Source organism: Megascapheus bottae, unplaced genomic scaffold (assembly GCF_031878675.1).
Source record: "Megascapheus bottae isolate mThoBot1 unplaced genomic scaffold, mThoBot2.hap1 HAP1_SCAFFOLD_40, whole genome shotgun sequence".
Classification (NCBI taxonomy): domain Eukaryota; kingdom Metazoa; phylum Chordata; class Mammalia; order Rodentia; family Geomyidae; genus Megascapheus; species Megascapheus bottae.
Genome location: NW_028327715.1, coordinates 3472364 through 3484809, shown reverse-complemented (window position 1 = coordinate 3484809; position 12446 = coordinate 3472364). Strand labels below are relative to the sequence as shown.

Genomic DNA, 12446 nt, shown 5'->3' with positions numbered 1-12446 from the left:
AAGTGTTAGGAAGGAGTTTATATGGAAGAACCAAGTGAACATTATGGAGAATGAATCAGTCCCATTCTCAGATGTGTGCCTTGACTTCAGCAAAATTTGTATCTGTGAATCATATATTTAAGAATATCCATTGGGAAAAATCGTATCTATCAAGTATTATTTGTTAAAAACAGCAATTTGGAAATGTTCTTCATGTGTCTCTAGAAGGAAGAAAAATGTGTATATTGTGTTACCAATGAATTACAGAACACTGTTCAGTAGTTTCTTGCCATATTTTTAAGTGAAAAATATCACTCTGGAAATGGCATTTACTTAATGCAATGATTCATGAAACAAACAAAAAAAAAAACACAGACCATACTTTGCACTTTCATGGGTGCAGAAAACAGTGTCTAAATGCAAGAGAAATATCACAAAGAATTCTGCACTTTTTTTATGGATAACATAACCCTTGTGAGTGAGGGAGCCTTAGCCTCATCTCCTCTAGCTTTATGCTTTACAAAGGGAGTGTGATCATTCATTCCTTATCCAATTAAAAAGTAGTGAAAGAGAAAAGGTGAAAAGTAAAAATTTCTTCAAGCCCAAACCCTTCTTTCTTTTAACCTTTCTTCTCCCTGATATCATCTGGCAGCATTCATTTTAAGGTACTTTATTTGTTTGAAAAGATAAAGTTGATGCACACTTGAAAGTAGTACACAAGTGGTAATAAAGCAGGGCACAATCCGCCCCAACCCATGCCTTGGGGCCCGGCCTCTATGCCCACAAATCCTCACTTCCCCACATGTATATACTTCCTTTATTAGTTTCTCAAAAATGAGTTGATACTGCACAAATTACTGAATTTTCACGAACAATACATCAAAACAATGTTCTGACTGTGAAACTGTCATTTTAATAGTTCAAAAGGCTCCATAATATATACTGCATAATTGTTTCCATTATTTCAAAAAGATTGTATCTAGACAATCTTTTTTATGTGAACAAAAAGATTATGTCTAGATTTTTTTATCCACATTGAACGAGTGATAGTAGATATCCTTTGTTTTGTGTATATGTGTGTATGTAGCGCACATACATGTTCATGTATGTGCATGCATGTGTGTTAAAAGTATAGCAAAAGTTAAGAACACACACTTCTAACAGAGCACGTTCTCAAATGTGGGAAGTCTACGTATATCCCTACACGTGTTAGGTCAAGAAAAATGCATTTCCTGTACCTCTGTATTCCAAGGACATCACTGCTTTTTAAAAATGTTTGAAAATGGAGTTTTGGGCGAAAAGCCCCAGTTCAGAATTTCCAGTCAAAGTGGACTGCGCCATCTATTCCTGTCTCTACACTCGGATTACAGAGAGGAGTTTGATGGTTTACAGAAAAAAGAAGGCTGGGGTGGGGAGTTTGGCCTAGTGGTAGAGTGCTTGCCGAGCATGCACAAAGACCCGGGTTTGATTCCTCTGTACCACATACATCGAAAAAAGCCAGAAGTGGTGCTGAGACTCAAGTGGTAGAGCTCTAGCCTTGAGAAAGTCCAAGGACAGTGCTCAGTCCCTGAGCTCAAGCCCAGGACTGGCAAAAAAAAAAAGAAAAGAAAAAGAAAAAGGAAGGCTAAGGAAGCCAAGTGACACTGAAACTGGCCCTGGGGTATTTGTATACATGTTAGGGAAGATGGGGCCAGACATGTGATTAAATGATCCTGGCCAAAGGTGTGCTCAGGTTAATGGTTGGTTTGTTTCCCAGGATGTTGGGTAGTGTCGGGTCACAATAAGAAGGCTTCAGTTGTCTGAGAGACAGCTTCTGCTATTGTCCCAAGATGTTTATGAATTGTTGGTGTCCTTCCTGAAATCTCATGGTGATGACCAGAGGAGAGAATTACTAAGAGAAAAATATTAAAAATGGCAGAGAGGGGCAGAGAAGCTTACCAAGATTAACAATAACAGTAGTACCAGCATTGTACTGGTGTAAAAGGAATCAATTTCATCTTCTTTATTAAAGAATTTATTAACATTGATTTTTACATCATATTTCAAATGGCATGTTTAACAAACAAGTGTTCAAGAAGGGAATCTCTATAAAAAATCACTGGCACTTAGTTTTTTAGAACATAATCAAAATTAGGCTAAAGGTTTGTATATCATAGCGATTTCATCTTTGTTGAACTCACTTGACAGGCCCAGTGGAATGGGAAGATCGTGAAGATGAACCAGTCAAGAAGAAATCTGATGGACCAGGTAAGAAAGTAAAGGCAAAGATAAAGAAATTTGAAGCTGATTCTTGGCCAGATGGCAGAGAATGGAAGGCTGCCTTACCTGGAGTAAATCCCCGAGTTTCTGGACTGAAGCAAAATAATCAGCGAGCTCCAGCAACTCATCTCTCTTAAGACTGAGCAGTGATTCTGAGAGCAGAGCTGACCTCTGCACCACTGAGTAAAAATGCTGTCTGTTTATAAAACTTTTCCTGTAAATACTTATAAAAGGAGTTTCAGAAACAAGTGCTATGCCTCACAGAAAGCAGTAGAATAAAGGCACACACACACACACACACACACACATACACACACACACACACACACACACACACACACACACACTGGCTATTAACTTTTCTGTTTCCTTTTCTTTGCATAATCTTTTTTAGTTTGCTTTTCTCATTGATCACAATAATCATATTTATGTGGCACAGTGTGATATTTAGATACATATTTATAAAAGTATGATGACGATATCAGAGCAATGAACACATCTATAACCTGACAAATTAATCATTTCTTTATGTTGGTAGCATTCACTATTCTCTCTTCTACCTAACATATACTATAAATGATAGAGTAAATGCAGAAAGAAGAAAGTGAATGTCTGATGAATAGGACTAGGGAGAATCTAAATGCTCCAGAAGCTTCAGAGCAACCCATTCCTTTTGAGAGGAGAACCAAGACCTCGTAAGAGTGACTTGCTCTGGATCCTAAGAAATAGAGATGGGTAGAAACCTGTTGTGTTCAGCTTTGGTGCAGTCACAACACCACTCTGGTAGTTCTCTGCCAGGGAGGATGGTTTCTCCATGCAGGATGGAAAGAATAAACGCAAAAACAAAATCTGGGCTTGGAGTGTGGCCTATGGGTAGAATGTTTGCCTAGCATGCATGAAGCCCTGGGTTCAATTCCTTGGTACCACATACACAGAAAAATCCAAAAGTGGTGCTGTGGCTCAAGTGGTAGAGCACTAGCCTTGAGCTGAAGAACTCAGGGATAGCACCCAGGGCTCATAGGTAGGTCAAGTTCCACAATTGACCAAACACACACACACACACACACACACACACACACACACACACACACACACAGAAAACAAAAAAAATCTATGAATGAATATGCTGAGTAGGGCAGAAAACATGTAAATCTCTCCATCTTGAGCTTCAAAACGACTGCACACAGTACTTAGCAGACAGGATTGTCCTAAGATTGTCTCCTACTCCTCAGGCAAATACTAAGCTTCCAAAGCCTCCATTTTCTAATTCAGGCCTCCTTACTTCCATTACTCCCAGGCTGCATTACCACATAATTGAATGTGAATGTTTGCAGAGCTAGGCATCATATTATTGACATAAAGCTTTATACAACTTTTTCCAGCATTTCAAATTGCAATCTTGTTTGACAGGCACTTTTCCAAGTTCTATTGCCATAGTAACTTGTTTAACTCCTTTAAAATTGACTGGGTATCAATGGCTCATGCTGGTAATCCTAGCTACTCAGGAGGCTGAGACCTGAGAATCACAGTTCAAAGTGAGCCTGGGAACAAAAGTCTATGAGACTCTTATCTCCAATTAACCACCAGAAAACTGGAAGTGGCATTGTGGCTCATAATATAGAGTGCTAACCTTGAACCAAAGAGCTCAGGGATGCACCCATGCCCAGAGTTCAAGTCCCACAACTGACAAAACTAAATAAAACAACAACAACAACAAAAACTCTTACCCACATTTAATGAAGAAGGAACTGAGACATAAAGAAACGTGCTTTCTTTTTGTGGTTTTACTGGGATTTGAACTTGGGGCTAATCACTTGGTAGCATGTGCTCTACCACTTGAATCACTACACAGCACAGGAAAATGCAGCTGAGGTTTGTATTCTAGCAGTTTGCAGCTGAGGTTTCTATTCTAGCAGTTTGAATCCAGAATCTGAGTTCTTCATCACTACCTCTGCTGCTCTGGGACTCAAAAGTTATTTTTTTTTATTGCCAGTCCTGGTCTTGAGCTCAGGGCCTGAACACTGTCCTTGGACTTTCTCAAAGCTAGAGCACTATCACTTGAGCCTCAGCACCACTTCCAGCTTTTTTTTTCCCCTATGTATGTGGTACTAAGGAATTGAACGTGGGTATTTATGCATGCTGAGCAAGCACTCTACCACTAGGCCAAACTCCAGGCCCCAGTTAATTTTTTTTAAAGTCCTCTCCTTCCCATTTCTAATTCTTGTTGCTACCTCAGCTCTTGAGTCTGCTTTAACATCACCTCTAGCAAAGCAAAACTGTAATGTCATCATTGTGTTTATTTTTGCTACTTCTGGTAAAATGGGGACATTTGTCTTGTAGTACACACTGTAAATTATTGTTGAACAAGTGATGAAAAAGGGACTAAAGTGATCAAATGTTTTATGGCCAATAACAAATACCACTTGAAAGAAGTAATTATACATAGTAGAAAAATCTAAGTTCTCAAAACTTAAGAAGCTGCTAAAGCAAACTGGTGAATTTGGGCTTTGGCTCAGGCCTGAGCACTGTCCTTGGACTTTCTCAAGGCTAGAGATCTACCACATGAGCCTCAGCACCACTTCCAGCTTTTTTTTTGTATGTATGTGGTACTAAGGAATCGAACCCGGGTCTTTGTGCATGCTAGGCAAGCACTTTAACCACTAGGCCAAACTCCCAGCCCGCAAACTGGTGAATTTAACCCTAATTTACATTCCCTTTTGTGTCTACGTGAAGCATCTGTAGGCCCAACTACACTTGGGTTGTTACCACTTGCATTGGCCAAGGTCTTTTTAAGGCAGCAGGGGTGGGGAGAGAAATTTAAGCATTCTTGGCTTCTTCCTCAGAATTGTTCTTCTGTGGCATCTGCTAGGACCTCATTTCCCTTCTTTGCCTAACAAAGGAAACTCTCTTCCAGCTTCCTAAAATGCAGCTCCTGGAAGACCCTCCCTCATTTTGATTCCATATTTAAAGCATGTGACATACTATTTCCATACCCTATGTATACTGAAGTGATTGCTACAGTCTAGCAAGTAACTCTAACCATCACCCCAGACTCAACTTTTTTTTTTCATTTGTCAGTCATGAGGCTTGTACTCTGGGCCTGGGCGCTGTCCCTGAGCTCTTCAGCTCAAGGCTATCGCCCTACCCTGGAGACACAGCCCCTCTTCCAATTTTCTAGTGGTTAATTGGAGATAAGAGTCTCAGGGACTTTAGTGCTCGGGGCCAGCTTTGAACTACCATCCTCTGATCTCAGCCTCCTGAAAGGCTAGGATTACAGGCGTGAGCCACTGTGCACAGCTTGAGTTAACTTTTCGTGTGAGCACATACAGTCTACTCATTAGTAAATTTGCAGCACTCTGTTTTATTACTAATTACGGATGCATATGTACCACACGGCCAATCTGCGTAAGTACAGGTGTGTACTCTTTGAGCTACTTGATTCCTTTCCCATTTCCGCCTTTCCCAGGATTCAATTCTACCCCGTGAGCTTGACTAGCTTAGGTTCCATATGTGAATGAGATCATTCAGCATTTATTTATCACCATTCAACTTATTTCATTTAAGGTCCTTCATGTTCATCCATGTGGTTGTAAGTGACAAGATTTCCTTCCTTCTTAAAAAATTAATACTTGAAAGAATAAGGTCCTGATAGCTGTGGAAACATCTCAGACTTTCCTCAGAAGTCAAGAGCTCATATATAAATTTCTTAGCATGCTGGGGGTGGCTTATTTGCTTTGTCAATACTTGGGGAATATGTTTGTACTCTGAACAGTGCTACCATGTGACAGCTCCTTATTCCCCAGTCACAGCCACAGAATAGGATGAAAACCCACCTGTAGCAGGACTCCCAAAGCTTTGATTGGTAGGAGAAATCAATCCCAGGTGCAGAATTTTGTGGCAAGCCCAACTCAGGTGAAGGTAGAGCATTCAACAACAACAGCAACCATATAATATATATATACCTATATATGTATATACATATATATATATACATAGCCTTTTATCCATGTAATGAACTCTTCATGAAAAAAGGAGAATGGCCTGGGATGTGGCCTAGTGGTAGAGTGCTTACTTAGCATGCACAAAGCCCTGGGTTCAATTCCTTAGTACATGCACAGAAAAAGCCAGAAGTGATGCTGTGGCTCAAATAGTAGAGTGCTAGCCTTGAGAAAGCCCAAGGACAGTGCCCAGATCCTGAGATCAAGTCCCAAGACTGGAAAAAAATAATGTACAGCCCTGCATGACACCAAAATCACTTGTGGTACTGTGTTTCTCCTAGATAACATCATCAAGAGGATATTTAATATTCTGAAGTTCACCTGGGTCCTGTTCCTGGCAACTGTGGATAGTTTCACCACCTGGCTTAACTCCATTTCAAGAGAGCACATTGACATATCAACTGTGCTGAGGATTGAGAGGTGTATGCTGACCAGAGAGATTAAGAAGGTAATACTGTGGCCATGATTATTTGAGCTTGTTGCCAAACATTTCAACTCCTTTCTTCTTGGTTTTGGAATAGTTGTATAGACATAATGAGCTACAAAACTTGCCTACAGGTCATGAGCACCTTCTACACATAGATTATTCATTCTCCCTTCTCCCCTCCTCAGAGTTCACAGATATATAGACTTTGCTGTAGCCTATAAAGAACTTCAATTAATCTTTGGAAAAATTCAGATGAGTATAGCAACAATAAAGTATACCATAGTCATGAACAGCTTATAAATTCTATTCAGAAATAGTAGCCTGTTTCTGGAAAAGCACTATGACAGAGACATCATCACCCTTGAACAAAAGGCTTCCTCTTTAGAATTATCTAGTGATACTGAGTGGCATTAATGCTCATCTTCCCTAACAGGGTGTATTTAGGCCAGCTATGTGTAAGTACTGAGCATTGCTGATCTGGTATAGAGTGGTCCCCAGGAATGATGGTGACACCCCCCTTTCTCCACAGGGCAATGTGCCAACCCGGGAAAGCATCCACATGTACTACCAGAACCACATCATGAACCTCTCCAGAGAGTCAGGACTGGACACCACTGACGAGCACCCGGGAGCCACCTCGGAGGCACAGGCAGCCCGCAGAATGGATAGCTTAGATTCCCATGACAGTATCTCCAGGTACTGCACTTCCCAAAATGTGGGTTTTCTTGCCCCAGGTAAATGCAGTCAGTGGCATCACACCTGAGATGAGGATGAGTGAAAAATGAAAGCCAAAAAGGTGCCTCGTGCCCCTGGCCCTACAGGTGATGTATTCCCACACTGCAGTGTTGAAAGAACCTCGTTCCTTGACCCTGTAATGAAAAGCAGGCGGTGATGTTGAGTACAATTCACAGGCTCAGTGGTGAGATTTCCAAGCTTGAAGTAAAGCACAGTAGCCCCTTCCCAACCTCTAAATTACTCTTGGGTCAGGCCTCCAAAACAGTTGCTTCATCAAGAATCTACCCTGCTCCTTTCTGCCTTCTACTGCTTTCCTTAAATGTTTCTGCTGACAATGGTTCCAAAAAAGCTTTCGTACTGTTAGCTTGTTTCTATTTTCTCTGGACTTTGCAGCAGACCTAGGCACTGACCTCCATGCAGCTGGACTCCATGCGGATAGAGGCAGGCTCTGCCGCAGCACTCAAGCTGTACCTTAGCATCTTACCAGATGCTATGTGCTTCTCTAGCCAGATATTTCAAAGACAAGAGGGAGTTATTGAGCAGTTACAGAGCAATGCCTTTGAAGGAAAAATGGGTATGACCTAGGATGATTAGCTGACTGAAAAATTGTACGTCGTAGTCTTCTGCTAGCTCAGAATGTTATCCCTGAGGATATCTGTATATTTACTTTTGTTTTCATAAATTTTGACCTATTCTAGGCCAGTTCCTGGGCTCAATTCTAGCCAAACACAAATAGATAAGGGACTAACCCACTAGATACATGATGTGAGCCTGGGAAAATCTGAGACACTTCCATTGTCTCCTCTAGTACGTGCTGAGATGAGAAAGTGCAGACTGGAACTGTCATCACGAGTTATATCTCAGGGCTAAGGAAGATGCTAAAGGCTAGGGTGACATTTCTCCATTTCCAGATGAAATGGGGCAAGGGGGATTGAGACTATTCAGTCAAAACCAAAACCCCAAATAGAAACTGGAAATCAAAATCAAAATGTCTGGGAGAAACGGTTTAAAAATAATTGTTCCTTTTACCCTAAAGGACTTGTTTTTTAACTATTAGTCAATTGCAATATTTTAGCTTCTCTGATTCAGCCTGTTATTTTTTCTACTCCACAATTATCTATGGATGCAAACAGATTTATATTTTTTAGCATGGAAAGATAATTGTTATAGATATATCTGTTGCTGTTACATGTACACATTTTTGTCTGGGCTACATGCCCAAACTCAAGTTTTAAAATAGTATATATTCCAATTTGTATTCTTTATTGTTATTATAAAGATGATATTCAGTGGGGTTACAGTTACATAAGTCAGGTAACAAGTATCTTTTGGGAGGGTAGGATATGGGGCTTGAACTCAGTGCTTGGACACTATCCCTGAATTCTTTTGCTCAAGGGTAGCACTCTATGACTTTTTAAATTTTTTACTTTAGGTTGGAAATGTGGCCTAGTGGTAGAATGCTTGCCTAGCAGGCCATTAAGTCTTGAATTTGAGTCCTCAGTACCACATAAACAGAAAAAGCCAGAAGTGGTGCTGTGGCTCAAGTAGTGGAGTCCTAACCTTGAACAAAAGAAGCTTAGGGACAGTGCCCAGGCCCTGACTTCAAGATCCAGGTCTGGAAAAAAAAAGTTACTCTTTATTGTTATTATAAATGTGATGTACAAAGAGATGGCAGTTATATGAGTCAAGTAATGAGTACATTTCCTTTGTGCGGTGTCTTCTTTCACCTTGCTCTCTCCCAGTCCCTTCTTCCTATCTCTACCCACAAATTGTATAGTTCACCTTCATCAGCATCCAGCTAACTCCACTGCTGCACTTTCGCCCCCTTTCCTTTGAGTTCTCTACCCCCTCATCCTCCAGAAGATATACACATGAATACACCATACACAAATGAGTACATTTCTGTTTGGACAATGTCACTCTTTCCCTCACTCTCTCTCGCTCTCTCTCCTAGTTTTTCCCTCCTGTCCCCCATCCACAAGTTGTCTAGTTCATTTTCAACATACTGTCTAGTGAGTATCATTTTTTTATTTGTTCACCTTTGTCTGTCTATTTCTGTGCCCCGCTTACCCTCCCAGAGACAGAGAAACAAACAAACAAGACAAGTAAAAGAAAGCAAAAGGAACAGGGGCTGAGAATTTAGCCTAGTGGTGGAGTGCTTGCCTAGCATGCACGAAGACCCGGGTTCGAGTCCTTGGTACCACATACATAGGAAAAAAAAACTGGAAGTGGTGCTGAAGCTCAAGTGGTAGAGCTCTAGCACTGTCCAAGGACAGTGCTCAGGCCCAGAGCTCAAGCCCAGGACTGTCAAAAAAAAAAAAGGAACAACAAGGGAAAAAAACCTCTTGTTTCCATTCCTGGAGGCCCAGCAGTCTTCTTAAATTTATTTTTTAGTAACATGTCTCTGTATCTATAAATCAATGTACTTCAATGAAATCTCTGTTCTCTCCTTAATTTGCTTTAATGCCAAAACTTAAGATTCATTTAACTCACATTCTGTCTAAGCTCTGATGTATTCCATTTTATCTCACCAAGCAATCAGTGCTAAGGATGTAGCTCTTGCATGCTAAGTATGTATGAGGCCCTGGGATTGGACCCTAGCATTGTAGTCAGAACAGAACAACAATCAGAGTGAACATGAGCAGGTGAACACACATACACGCACAGGTATAGTGTTCAGGATGGTAGAGCAATGAACATTCTGATTGTGTTGAGTACTAACTACAAGGTCCATATTCATCCACTTTAGAGCCTGTTTATAAACAAAAACCTCTCATGTAAATAAAGACACACATCTTCTGAGAAATGTTCCATCACCTACCCACTCATCCATCTACCCACCCATCTTTTACTCACTCACCAGTCCATCCCTCCATCTGTCTGTCTAATCTCATGTCCATTTACTCACCCCATCCATCCATTTGCTTCACATTTAAAAATGCATACTGCCCTCAGTTTTTTTGTTTTTTGTTTTGTTTTGTTTTGTTTTTGCCAGTCGTGGGCTTGAGCTCAGGGCCTGAGCACTGTCCTTGGATTTTCTCAAGGTTAGAGCTCTTCCACTTGAGCCTCAGCGCCATTTCTGGCTTTTTTTCTATGTATGTGGCACCGAACTATCGAACCCGGGTCTTCGTGCATGCTAGGCAAGCACTCTACCACTAGGCCAAACTCCCGGCCCAAAGACATTCTTTTTTTTTTTTGCCAGTCCTGGGCTTGAGCTCAGGGCCTGAGCAATGTGCTTGGACTTTCTCAAGACTATAGAGCTCTACCATTTGAGCCTCAGCACCACTTCTGGCTTTTTTCTATGTATGTGGTACCAAGGAATCAAACCCCGGTCTTCATGCATGCTAGGCAAGCACTTTAACCACTAGGCCAAACTCCCGGCCCTGCCCTCAGTTTTTGAGCAAGGCTTTTCTGTGTATGTCTAGGGTGGACAGAATCTAACCCAAACTATAGCTTTTCAGGTGCCAAATTTAAAAGGTTCGGGTAGCTCTGCCTTATTTATGCAAAAATAAAATCATATTCAGTTCAAATTATTTCCTTCTACACAATGAAGGATCTCATTCTATATATGCATACTATGTTATTCCATTGTTATCTTTCCTTCAAGAAAGTATGTTGTCTCTAATGTGATTTATAATGTTTTCTTAAATGTCTGTTTTTAACATTTTTGTCTTGTTTTATAATAAAGGGATTGTTTTTGTCCCTAAGATATCTAAGTGAAAAGGAAAATTAATGGAATAGTTTCTTTTCATGAGTTAGTACACTGATGGTAATGGTAGCATTAACCCCTTGTTAAAGAGGCAAGACACATATCATTGTGAAATTGTGTAATATTTTTGTAAAAAAAAAATAAGGATTTCTTCAGCTTTCTGAAAACCCTACCTGGACTTGCTTGAACAAATAGTTTGATACGCATATATACAGAGAGAGAACAAAGAAAACTGAAATAGTTCACAAAGAAAACCTGCATGATTCGTATACTAGCGGTTCTTAACTCTAAAATTTATACCTTGTCTAAGGAGATTAACTGAATACACATCAAAAGTGAGGAGGAAAAAAAGGGGTAAACTGGTAAAAATAAAGTCATGAGATTGATTTTTAATTAGGTACTATACTCATGATCAAAACCTGTGAGTTAGCCACACACTGGTAGCTCAAGCCTGTAATCCAAGCCTTTCAGGAGACTGAGATATGATGATCATGATTCAAAGCCAACCCTGGCAGAAAGTTTATGAGGCTCTTATCTCCAATTAACTATGAAAAAGCCAGAAATGAGGCTATAATTCATATGGTACATCACCAGCTTTGAGTAAAAAGCTAAGAGGCAACAAGTCCTGAGTTCAAGCCTCAGTACAGCATATGAGAGAGAGAGAGAGAGAGAGAGAGAGAGAGAGAGAGAGAGAGAGAGAGAGAGAGAGAGAGAGCATGAGAGAGAGAGAAAACTTGTGAGTTGGGAGATATTGGAAATTATTGGTTGCTTTGAGTTAAACACTGTCAAAATATCTCCCAAATTATAAAGTAGTAAGTCAACAAATATGCTAGGAAACTGTAACCATTAAAAATTGGTCTGGTCTGTAATGTATTTTGATTTTAAACTCACAAAAGAGGAGATACAAGAAGTCCATTTTGTTGGGAACTAGGTGAGTTTTTGTGCTGACTGAGCCTCATTTTCAATTTATACTTTAGAACTTCCAAATTTTCCAGCAGAAATTGGTCAATGCTAAGGTCTCTGTGAAGTTATAATGCTAGAAAATAGCAGTGTCTTCCCCAGGAGAGATTCTTCCAGTGGAAGCTGGCTTGGATCTTACATTCCTGGGACAGGTCTAGTGACCTGTCACTAACCTGGCTTTGCTAGAATTCCTTTATTATTTTCTTTTAGTATTCTGACTTTTTATATTGGTTGATATCTTGGTATATATCAAACCAGTATCTTTTCTGTGTATATTGTTTGGCTTAACCAAATATCATTCAGAAAACGGTGGGAAAAGTCAGTTTTGTGGCATTATTCCAGAGCATTCTGGTGAATTTTTTCAAAAGAAAAGTGAAAT

The 12446-nt window shown here is 40.2% G+C and overlaps 1 pseudogene; it reads left to right on the top strand.

Annotated features, from left to right (window-relative positions):
• Positions 1-12446, top strand: part of LOC150039362 (piezo-type mechanosensitive ion channel component 2-like) — a 195629-nt pseudogene that overhangs the window by 158730 nt on the left and 24453 nt on the right.